General features: G+C 37.6%; 2 protein-coding genes across 3 annotated transcripts in view; one reads left to right on the top strand and one right to left on the bottom strand.

The window, feature by feature from the left end:
• Positions 1–13,235, bottom strand: part of dock1 (dedicator of cytokinesis 1) — a 304,321-nt gene that overhangs the window by 129,812 nt on the left and 161,274 nt on the right. The window lies entirely within an intron of this gene.
• Positions 1,148–13,235, top strand: part of LOC131550816 (inhibitory synaptic factor 2A) — a 48,459-nt gene continuing 36,371 nt past the window's right edge. The window contains exon 1 of the mRNA XM_058793240.1: positions 1,148–1,694. The gene's annotated coding sequence lies outside the window, so the exon portion shown is untranslated. The remainder of the gene's footprint in view (positions 1,695–13,235) is intronic.

Raw genomic sequence — 13,235 nt, 5'->3', positions numbered from 1 at the left:
TCAGACACGACTGGAACTTCAAATGGGACTGGCTTCTATGGTCAGATGAAACTAAAAATGAGCTTTTTAGCAGCAAACACTCAAGATGGGTTTGGTGAACACAGGGATAAAAAGTACCCCATGTGTACAATGAAATATACTGCTGTATTTTTGATGTTGTGGCCTATATTTCTGCTGGAGGTCCTGGACATCTTGTTTAGACACATGGCATCATGGATTCTATCAAATACCAACAGATAAAAAAAATCAATAAGTGACTGACTCTGTTAGAAATCTTATAATGGGCCATGTTTGGATCTTCCAACAATAATCCAAACACAAACCTCAAAAACAACACAAAATGGGTTACTGAGCACAAAACCAAGCTTCTGCTGGCCATTCCAGTCCTCTGACCTGAACCCTGCAGAACATGAGTGAACTGAAGAGAAGAAGCACCAACATGGAGCTGGGAATCTAAAGGGTCTGGAGTGATTCTGGATGAAGGAATGGTCTCTGATCTCTTGTCAGGTGTCTCTAACCTCATCAGGTATTATAGGAGAAAATTTAGAGCTGTTAAACTGGCAAATGGAGGTTTCAAAAAGTATTGAATAAAAGGGTAACGTTAATTGTCGCTAATGTGTATTACAGAAAAACATTTTTTTCATAATGATATTTCCCCCCATTTAAAATTCTTATTCTCCAATGAAATAAAAGATCAAAAGGATTAACAATGAAGATTAATTTCCACAGCCTTCTTAGATCATATTTACCAAGCCAATACTTGGGTGCCAATACTTTTGGCCATGACTGTAAACACACACATATACATATACACATACATATATATATATATATATATATATACACACACATACATACATACATATATATATATACATACATACATATATACACACACACACACACACACACACATACCCTGCTTTCATTTAGCAATTTAGCATTATCAAATAAATAAAATTAAGTGTATTTAATTACATATGCATTTAATATATTTATTAATAAAAAATTGTATTTGTATAATAAACAAGCTTTTGACATTTATAAATTTAAAAAAAATCTTTTAAAAAAAGAAAAGAAAAAGAAACTGAAATCTATGTAAATCAGCAGGTCATCACATGACCTAAAGCTGGATTTTCCTGGCAATTTCCCTCCTCTTTCTCTCTCTCTCTCTCTCTCTGCTATGCTGTCTTCCACCCCGCCTCCCTCTCTCCCTCTCTCCCTCTCAGTGTGTGTCGCTGGCTCTCAGGTCTCTCAGTTCTTGGAGCGGCTGGTTCAGGATGGATGTCTCATGCGCACACATGCCATCGCTGAGCACCGAACCCTGCTGCATCCCATCGGCAGTGTGTGCGTGAGTGTGTGTGAGTGCGTGCATGCATGCGTGCGTGTGTGTGAGAGCGAGAGTTGCGGGGGAGCGCCGGTCGGGTAAAGACGCGTGCGAGTTTTGCGTGTGTGTTTTGGGGCAGATCTCAGTGGAATCTCTCACGCTGGATGTGTAAGGATCACAGGAAGACCTTCTGACCGTACGTGTGTTACACGGAGAAACTTCCAGCATGGCAGACCCTCTCTCCAGACTTGCATCAGTTCTCGCTCCCTGACGGACCCCAGCTGCGCTGAGAGGGAAGACATGTGCTGGTCATCTCTCCCTCCCCTTCATCATCATCATCACCACCACCACTGAGCCGTGTCTGGAGGTGAGTCTCTGCCTTTACCTTTGAGCTCAAGTTTGGACTCGTAATCACGAGTCCAACGCACCTTTTAGTCATTTCAGCTGGTGAATATATGCTGAGAAAACATACAAATGCACAAGAAACTTGAACACCAAAGTTGATTTGAGACAAGACTGAGTGCTGCATTGAAGAACCTCATCAGAACAAACACACCGAGATCCTCTGATCCTGTGGCGTTTCTATCGGCCATCGCAATGCTTCGTTAAGCATTATTATAATCTTTTTATTTCAACCCACGCAGAGAGAGAGAGAGAGAGAGAGAGAGAGAGAGAGAGAGAGAGAGAGAGAGAGAGAGAGAGAGAGAGAGAGAGAGAGAGAGAGAGAGAGAGAGAGCTTATGGTGGTCTGAACTGTAAAACAGTTGGGCTGACCGTGGATTTAGAAAATGTTGTTTTCAGGCTATAGGTTAAATCAGGACTATTTCGGTGAAAAATGAACATTTGGGCATCTCTGCCTCACATTGATACAAACCTGCATGACTTTCCATTTTTCTGTGGAACACAAAAGGAGATATTTAGCTGAATGTTCATGCTGCTCTTTTCCACACAATTAAAATGAACAAGAACAGAAGATATTAAGCTCCAAAAAAGGATAAAAAGCACAAGAAAATTAGTTGTGCATTATGTTATACTATATAAGTATTTATTTCCTCTACACTGTGTGTCAAAAGTTTAGAATCTTTTAACTTTTTTGAAGGAAGTGTCTTATGCTCACCAAGACTGCATTTATTTAATTAAAAATACAGCAAAAACAGGTAAATTGTGAAATATTTTTACAATTTAAAATAACTATTTGACTATTTAAAATGTCATTTATTCCTGTGATCAAAGCTGAATTTTCAGCATCATTACTCCAGTCTTCAGTGTCACATGACCCTTCAGAAATCATTCTAATATGCTGATTTGCTGCTCAAACATTTCTATTCAATGTTGAAAACGGTTTGTTGCTTATTTTTTATTATTTATAATTATAATTTTATTTTATTTTTTATCAAGTAAATACAGCATTAGTGAGCATAAGAAACTTCTTCAGTGACGCCAACCTGCATTGGTTCTTGTGCGTTTCACAATGCAAATGAGGTTTGAGAGCTAGAGAGGTCATTACATTATTTCATTGTAGAAAAAGAGCTGCATAAACATTCTGAATTGTGTTTCAGAGACAAAAAGTCATTCAGATTTTCAACAATATGAGGGTGAGTAAACGATGACAGGATTTAGATTTTTAGTTGAACTGTCTTTAAAAGTGTCAATGGCTCAACTGGCCTGATAAAACACCTGTAACGAGAATAATAGAGATAAATACTGGTTGTTAGCACCAGAGACCAATCCAACACTCAGAGCACAAACCCACCGGCCACAAAACGCTCACTAACACACAAACAGCATGAGAGTGAGTGAGTGAATGTGTGTGTGTGAGAGAGAGAGAGGCTGAGCATGAGAAGGAAAAAGTGAGACCTTATCTGAAGCATCACGACTTTTTCAATTGGCTGTTTTGTGAACACGTCACTTCTGTCTGAAACACTCCCATACTCAGTTTACCTCCTCAACCAGACACCAGCAGAAGCACAGAGAGAAAGATGCATTGTGATGGTCAGTCACCTACTGCACAGTATAACTGGGTGAATCACACAGAAATATATGGGTCATATTAGACAGACAGATAGATAGACCGATAGATAGATTATTTATTGCTGCACTGTGCTGACTAAAAACAATAAATAAACAAACAACCAGGAATGTCTATAAGATTCTTTTTGGATTATAATTATGAGAACAAATTTAAAAGTGTATAAACTTTTTTATTTTGGGCTGACATATAGCTCAACAGTACATAGACTCGCCCATACTGTGCAAATAAATGTAAGTGAAAGTAAATCAACCAAGAACAACAGGGCTTTTCAACATCCATCCAACCAACATTCAAGACCTCTATAATTTTAAAAAATGCTGCAGGACAAAACATGTCTCACATTCAGTAGCTGATCGTTCAGAAGTCAATAACAAGTCCAAGTTTAAGCCGAACACTAAAGCATGCAGCAGCAGTAAAAGCAGTTCTGCATCAATATATGCTGACAGACAAAGACAAAGTTTGAGGTCATAGATCTTGGCAGAGAAAGCAAACCCCACGATGCAGCTGAACACTTGAGACGCATTAAGAATCGGATCGCGACTCTGAGTCGTGAGGAGCCTAAAGACTCGCCGTCTCGCTCTTCACCTGCCTCACACACAGAAACAGTAGCACCGCCGCCGTGAGGAAGCCAGATGTTGTCTTTCATGTGGTAATGGGTTTATTACGAGTCTGTTCGCTCACTGTACAAATGCAGAGATGAGGAGAGATCACAACATGCCTGGAATACTGAAGAGATTCAGACCCACATGAGACGGCAGCATTTGATATGCCCATCTCTGCCTTATCAAGAGACCTGCTCCACACTGCAGCTGTTCTGACCAAAACATCTGACCAATGACCAACTAAGAGTCTCTTTCCTGTAGCATTAGTGAATCTCAGATCAAACTGAACATACAGCTGTGCTCCAGCATCTCATTTACATGATGTGATTCTGATTTTTATACTGTTCTTCTGAACTTTAATCCAAACTGGATTCACCAACCAGTTCATCCTCAAACACTCACTAAATCTGTGAATGTAAGATTGAAAAACGCATAAAGCCAGTAAATAAGACTGGGGATTGACATTTCATGAATAAATGAAGAAATGAATATCACTTTCTCTCCTTTTTCTTTAACCACCATTCATCTTTCTTTCTTTGCTTTCTTTCTTCCATCCATCCATCCCACCCGTCCATTAACCTCATTCATCATCTTTGTTTCCATCCATCTTTTTTCCTTTTAATTAATCGATCGATCCATCCATCCATCCATCCATCCATCCATCCATCTTCCTTCCTTTCATTCTTTTCATCCATCCATCAGTGTCTTTCTTACCTTCCATCCATTTTTCTTTCATTTCTTTTTCCTTATCCATCCATTTTTATTTATTTCCATTCATCCATCTGTTTCTTTACTGCATGCCTGCCATCCATCTTTCTTTTTTTCTTGCCATCCATCCATTTTTCTTTCTTTCCCTCAAACCATTTTTCTTTCCCTCCATCAATCTTTCTTTTTTCCATCCATCCATCCACCCATCTTTCTTTCCTGACATCCTTCCATTCATCCTTCTTTCTTACTTTCTTTACTGCCATCCATTCATCCCTCTTTATTCCTTGCCATCCACCCATCCATTAATTCATAATATCTTCTAACAATATTTATTGTAAACTGCTTATTACTATTGAAATTTACTATTAATTTCTGAGCGAAAATAATTTCAAAGTAAACCCTGCACCACATTTTTTTTCCCTCAAATATAATGCATTTACCAAGGGCACCTTGTGTACATCAGGGCTTGCAAAATTTCAAAATCCCTGGTAGCCCTTCGGGCAGGTACTCTTCAGATGTTGGTAGCCCGAAAATTAATTTAACTAGACCAAATAATTTTTTTATTTTTTTTAAATATAGAAAATCAGATAAGTCTAAATGTCAATCAAAAACATTTTCAATAAATAAATAAATAAATATCAACGAAAAATTTTTTATTTCACTATGTACAGGGTATCTGCAGAATTTAAAAAAAAAAAATAATAAATTTAAGGCAATTTATTAACCTTTTTAAGAGCTGCACAAGTAAAATGAACACTGTATAAGTGGGGTTGGACAATGTCTATGGTAACATTTTAAGCAATAAAATGACGATTTACAGTTTAGAAAAAAAAATATATAAAATGGCATTTCAGCTTTTAAACCATTTTTATGAAAAGGGACAAGTCAAACATATTACATTAATTTAAAACAAATATTACCGTCTTGATTTGTAGAAGGCACATTAATGATCTGAACATAAGATAGGCAGACTGAAAATGCAAATTCAGTCTCTGCCACAAGGTGGCAATTTAGGAGCAAATACAGCGGCTTCTCCGGTAACGGCCGTACACAAAGCAGCACTGCGCTCATATGTGCTGCTTTATCAGGCATTTTATAGGCAAGATGAAATGAAAATGCCAACGACACGTTTCTGAGGACAGACGGTTCCCTTCAGAGACACATTCATAAAGACATCTGCGCCGCGTTTTGACTTTGAAATGTGCGCCGCTTATATTTATTCAATTGCATCACTGCCTTTTGAAGTTTAATCCAGCTGTATCGCGATTCTTGTCTTTCCACCCCCAACTGTAAGACCTCTTGAAATTGAAATTAAGACTTTTCTTATACCATTTAACGTATTTAAAACTTTTTATGTTTTTAAGTTTTTAAGGACCCGCAGGAGCCCTGTATTTAAGGAGCCCGTCGGGCAGGCAGTGATACATTTTGGTAGCCTGACTGGAAAAAGCAATAGCCCCGGGACGTCAGGCTAGCGATTTTGCGAGCCCTGTACATCTAACAACAATCTCACACATGAACAAACACACATGTATTGAGTCCAGTGTGTGTGTTCTGGTCACCTGGTCTCCAGCAGCAACCAATTTAGAGACACCACATCTGCACCATTGCACAACTTCATAAACCACACCGCACATTAAGCATCAGCGCTAATGTTTGCTGGCTGAATTAGTATTGTTTTGATGTATAGCTGGAGGATAATCACACAATGCATCTCTCCCCTCATTCTCCATTCCCGATCTCATGTCTCTGCTTTTTCAGGGAAATAAGAGTGGTGTGGGTAATGGAAGCTGCACCCCGCTGTCTGAAACTCCACAGAGAGCCTCTCCATGACATTAACTGACAGACAGAAAGATAATACACTGCAGAAGAGTTACAAATCAGCCAGTACTAATCTAACCCTATCCTGAGCAGCGAAGTCTCAGTTAAACATCCACAAGAACCTTATTCAAAAATGTTTAAGTGCTTTGGTTTTGCATGTGTGTGTTTGTGTAAAGCTCTGGGGTGAGATGTTTTACTACTCAGCGTTGAGTCAGATACAGTTCCCCGTACACCAGCGACTTCCTCAAAATACTGCAGGTCTATCAGAGCTGAATACTAAATAGAGTAAAAGCTCTCAGCAAAGCCGGAGAAGAAATCCGTTCAGGGTCAGCGGGGCAGATCAGGCTCTGACTCCACTGAATGCTCTGATTCATTTCCAGTGAACTTACACTTTCATTTGAAAAGCACATTATTCATATTATTAGATCATATAGTGCTTATAAAAGCTTAGCATTGTAAATGTCTTTACACTTTAGTTCATACCTTAGCACATCTGGATAGTGATCTGTTACTATACAGTGCCTTGCGAATGTATTCATACCCCTTTATTTTTTTCACATTTTGTTATGTTGCTGCCTTATATTAAACTGCTTTAAATTACTTTTTTCCCACATCAATCTACACTCCATATTGACAAAGCAAAAACAGAATTGTCACAACTTCGTAAATTAAAAAAAAAAAAAACCCTGAAATAAGTACAGTGCATAAGTAATCCATACCCTTGACTAAATATTTAGCCGAAGCACCTTTACAGCCTCAAGTCTTTTTTTGTTTGATGCAACAAGCTTTGATCATCATCATTTGAATGGGGGCAGACACACATTTTCAGGTTTCTCTAGAAATATTTGATTGGGTTCAATCCCAGGCTCTGGCTGGGCCACTCAAGGACATTCACAGAGTTGTCTTTAAGCCACTCTTGCGGTGTTCTTGGGTCCATTGTCCTGTTGGAAGGTAAACTTTCTGCCCAGTCTGAGGTTCTGAATGCTCGGGACTGGGTTTTCATTAATGCTATTTCAATATGTTTGCGCATTGAGCTTTTCTTCTACTCTGACGAGTCCCTCAGTCCCTGCCGCTGAAAAACAGCCCCACAGCATGAGGCTGCTTCCAGCACGCTTTACTTTTGGGATGCTACTCTGCAGGTGATGAGCAGTGCCTGTTTCCTTCAAACATGATGCTTGGAACTGAGGTTCATCAGACCAAAGAATCTTGTTTCTCAAGAGTCTGAGGGTACTGTAGGTGCTATTTTGCAAATTCCAAGTGTGTTTTCTTGTGTCTTCACTGAGGAGAGGATTGAATTGAATTATAAAGCCCAGATCGGTGGAGTGTTGCAGTGGTGTTTGTCCGTCTGTAGATTTCCCCTGTCTCCACGTATGATCATGGAGCTCAACTAGAGTGACCCTCAGGTTCTTGGTCACCACTCTAACCAAAGCCCTTCTCCATCAGTTGCTCAGTTTGGTCTGAACCGAATGTGAGGAGATGAAAAAAAAAAAAAAAAAAGACAATGTAGCGTCCTCTCAGTCTGCACACAAAAACAAACAGTGTAGTTCAACTGATAAACAAATGACTCTAGAGAGCTGATTGCTTTTAGGGAATCAAAAACATACAATGCAACTGGTCTAGTACAATTCAGACACAAATGACTGTTATGAGCAGACTGATGAATCATTTGTCTTTCGAACCAACACACACAGCACAATCGGCACATTCCGATTCACAAACAAATGACTCTTATGTACCAATCAGTTTTAGTGAATCAAAAAACATATGCCACACTCAGCATAATCAAATACTCAAACAAATGACTCTTTTGAACTGAAGTTAGAAGGAATATATCAAACAGACTCAAACTCACACTGAATCATCTCAGACGATTATACAGTTGATAGATAATCCATTGATTCTGAGATTATTTGTTTTTAGTACATTAAAAAAATACACAGAACATTTAGCACAGTCCATTTCAAAAACAAATGACTCCTATAATTCATTTATTTTTAGTGAATCAAAAATATACAGTGCTAGATTCACAAACAAATGACTTGTATGAACGGATTCTTTTTAGTGAATCAAAAACATGGCAAAATCACCATTATCCAATTCACAAACAAATGACTCATGAATTGATCTATCTATCTATCTATCTATCTATCTATCTATCTATCTATCTATCTCTATCTCTCTATCTCTCTATCTCTCTATCTCTCTATCTCTCTATCTATCTATCTATCAAAATATACAGCACAATCAGAGCTGAATCTTTTTAGTGAATACGGCACCATCCATAATCCAAATCACAAATGACTCGTATGAACTGATTCTTTTAACAAATAAAAAAAGACTCAAACTCAATTACCACACGGAATCAATCAGTCAAATTAATTCTTCACAGCAACTAATTATATTTTAGTTCATAAATCTTCACATCTGAATGCACATGATCTACTGTTTGTCAATGACTGAATGAAAGAGAGCCGTCCATCCATCCATCCATCCATGCTATCATTAGTAAATGTACACAGCAATAGTCAGAAATGTCATAATGCTTCATCTTCAGAGCTTCAGTGAGGTGGCGCCATTACGGCGGCTGTAATGCTTGATGAATGTGGATTTAAAGGAGGGTAGATGTGATGATCTCTGAGCTCTCGTCGCAGTAGAGGCAGCGTTTAAAGAGTCGTCTCTCCACCAGAGCGTAACGCTTTACAGACCCGCTAAAGAGACGCATCTACTGGAAGGACAGCGAGCACACTAACTCAAGATGAAATGACAACGACGCATCATTAAAATATTCTAGCATCAGAGAGCCACAATTATTAGAAGCACAATCCTCTAATAGCAGCCGTTCAGATGGACGGCCTCATCTTATGGCATTAGAGAAACGATTAACGGACAAAGGATTTGACTCCATACACTGGCTTTAATGCAGCAGGGATCACACACAGACAATATCCTCCATACTACCACAAACAAAATGTTATACACAATGTTGCATATCTGTAGTCTAGCGTGCACACAAATACGTTCTAATACACAAATGATTTCATTTTCTTAGTTTAAAGCAGTCATGCATTCAATCATTATAACTTCAGCAATTGTGGTGATAAGGAAAACCTCAACCTTGTTGTCATAGGCATTACATGATCTGAATCAGACACATCCGCTACCCTGCCAAACCTCTTCCTCAAATATATCTTTCCTGTGACTTTCTTTACTCCTTTAACAAAGTTAGGATTTGGGACTTCAGGTTTAATGATAAATTATCATGGCACGTCAAAACATGTATTTAGTAAATCCATCAATCTTTCTATCGTTCGATCCTTTTTACTGAATCAAAAACATATAGATATAGATCAACTTAAAATATTTCAAAAAGACAAAGTTTGCACTGTTTAAAATTCAAAGGATGCAAACTATTTAAAGATTTTCAAAGCATGTTTTCCTTCCCTATCCTTTTTTTTTTTTTTTTTAACTAAATGACCTTAATGACATTTGCTTATTTTCATTAAATGCAGCGCCATATCGACTGTAGATCATACAAAATTACTGCACCTTAGAAATAATTACCACAAATATATTTACAAAAACATTATGATGCATTAAAAATGCCACATAAACAGATTCATCTGCTATTAAAACATCTCGGTATTAGCACAATACATATGAGTCACAAGAGAAGAAATTGATGGTTTGGTTAAAATGACTGACATAAAAAAGTGCTGAAAATAGAGACTGTTTTAGCTACATCCCGGTCATATTACACATGCATATGAACTCTTTTTCCGTGTTGAATGTGAACAGGCCTCATTCTGAGAAAGCACACTAATAATATCCTGCAGGGGAAATCACCAGGAGAAAACCCAGCAGACAAACCAAATAAATAAATAACAGAAAGGCAGCAGCTAAAGCCGGATTAAGGGTGAGCTCTCGGCCCCCACACGCTCTCTAGAAGTGCCACACTTTCATTTGTTCCTGCAGTGTTTTAGGACACCCTGTGCTCAGACAAAACCGCGCTCCTGTCAGCAAATAAAGAAATAAATCGAGCAGGGGAGGGATTTCCTGTTTTATTAAAACTTGCAGACGTAGGAGGATGAATATGAAACATGACCCGATGTTCATGTACAATGCTATTAGTCTTACATAATTAACACATTTGATTTTATCTGTTGTCAAACCTGAAAGCACATTCTTTACATGCACATTACTAGATGGCCAGATTAAAACCCTCATCCTGACTGCACCTGTGGAAAAGTGCCAGAACACATTAAACGCCTCGATCAGAAACCACACACAAGCTGCAGGTCAACACTGGAGAAGCATATGAAGCTTCTGACCTCAGTCCTGAAAACTCAAAAGAAACAAAGCTCTTTTCCATAAATTTCTGACAAACAAAGCATCAAAAATGTAGTCCATAAGTCAAAACTTAAGACAGCTTTCTGTGAAGGAAAGACCTACATTTAGGATGTTTTTCAATGAAAATATTAATCTTCAAATGAATGGTCAACGGCAACAAATGTGATGCACCTTTTAAATGACCTAAATGTAAAAGTTCTATTAAAATTAAAAAATTATATTAATCCCCTTTGAATTGTGGTGCAACCGTACTATTTCTAAATATGAAAGTAATATTTAAAAAATAAATAAATAATAATAATGAAATAAATAGAAAAAAGAAGGTCAAAGATTCATTAAATTTAATGGGCAAAATGTGGGGCAATCACACTACTTTTTAAGTAACGATATTAAATTAAATTTTGAACATCTATCTAAAACACCTTTTCCCCATCTGAAAGACAAGTGCATCTTGGAAAAGAAATAAATAATAAGGGATGGAGAGAGACGCTAAGGTCTCAGATGAAAGTTTACAGGTCAGTTCACTTGATTTTTGGGGGAAATTGAAGAGGGAGGAGGACAGGTTGTCCATTCATCCATCCATGAGAGTGTGTTCTCTCAGAAGACTGGGTGTTTGACCTCCTGTAGTTAGTGTTGGCATGAGAAAGCAGCAGCGTGAGGCAGATGAACTTGTCACCAGGAAAAATGAAGAGCTCGCCGTAACGCTTCACCTGAGCACGGAACTAGAGGTTCAGGCGACGTCGATGAGTTACGATTCACAGCCGCTGCAGCGCAGGACCGTCTTACAACCAAAGCCTGCAGAGACTCGCGTGCGACTGAACAGATGTGGCTCTTTAATTGAAGACACACAAACAGCAGTGACTCATGTCTGCGGGTCTGTACCCTTCACACGACACATGATGATCTACAGCGATTAGCATTCTCAGCCCGCTGTGACTTCATTATATATGAACTTGAGGTTGAACTGTTCACACATCTCATGTGTGGCTGTTTGCATCATAAATGACACACATAGATGCAGGATTTACAATGAGTCTTTTCCAGAAGAAGGGCAGTGCTACAGTAAGTCAGAATACTGGTTGCTGAGAGACTGCTACTGTACATAGTTGCTAGATGTCAAAAATCTCTAGATCAGGGTAAAATTAGCAATAGAATCATGTGCAAACTTGAAAGGCATCCAAACCATCAAATTATAAAAGCTCAAAAGTTTGCCCTAACAATCTTTTAGCTTTTGATGTTAAATAAATAAATTAGTGCTGTCAAACGATTAATCGCATCCAAAATAAAAGTTTTTGTTTACATATATATATATATATATATATAAAAATATAATGTATATATAAATCAGGGTTAGGCAGATAGACGATGCCATCGTCCATCGCCGATGGCTGATAGACATCGCGATATTTAGCTGACATCATGATCCCCCCGCCGCAATCTTCCGCATCCCAATACAGTGTTTGGAAAGAAAATGAGGGGTACTACAGAACCCCTAAAGGGAATAAATACGAGATGGGAGGAAAATACATATTTCAATACTTTCTCTTGCAGTTATATCATTGGGTAATTATACTGTATTGTATATAATTGCGGGCATCAGGGAGCCGCTATTATGCCTGGCATTGAAACTGCTTTTGAATGCACGATCGCTTTTTAGTTTCACTTTCAAGATTTGCGCTTGAGTTACTCTGTTTATACTATGGAGTACTTAACACACATTTTACAAGATTAGATGTTTGTCAGTGGTGCTGAGGATCTGCTAACCATTCGCCATTGTCCTCAGTCATCTCTCCTTACTCTGTTTATGTGGTAAGTGAAATTTGATGTACTGTAATGTAACAGGCAACTGTTAGGAATCGTTATGTGCTTCCCGTGTCTTTCTGAATTTGGATTCACGTTTCGGGCACGCTTTTTAAATTGCTGTTTGTTCCAACTTCCGAATTATGAATAATAATAATAATAATTTTGTTACATTGTTGTTGTTGTTATTATATATTTTAATAATTAAAATTAAATGATAAATTCCTTACTGTATATTCAGATTTAAACTGCAATCCTGTTTGATACCTCAAAGTGAAAATAAAAAATTTAATTTGAATTTAATTTAATAAAACATTCTCAATTCAATTAAGGATGCTTAATAATAATAACAACAATAATAATAATAATAATAATAAACTTTATTACAGTAATTTATTTCCTTACATTTAAATTGCTATCCTGTTTGATACCAACTTCAAATTAATTTACTTTAAAAATCTTTGTCAATTCGATATAGAATGGTGCATAAATTAAAATAAAATAATAAATAAAAATAAAATCCAATGAATAAAAACTCTTAATGACACACAACCCTGGTTGCTATGCAGTTGCTTTGTCGCTATACAGTTTTTCATCCAAAT

Source organism: Onychostoma macrolepis, chromosome 12, assembly GCF_012432095.1.
Source record: "Onychostoma macrolepis isolate SWU-2019 chromosome 12, ASM1243209v1, whole genome shotgun sequence".
Taxonomy (NCBI): Eukaryota; Metazoa; Chordata; class Actinopteri; order Cypriniformes; family Cyprinidae; genus Onychostoma; species Onychostoma macrolepis.
The sequence above is the reverse complement of the archived record's forward strand: the minus strand, read 5'-3'. Positions and strand labels throughout refer to the sequence as shown.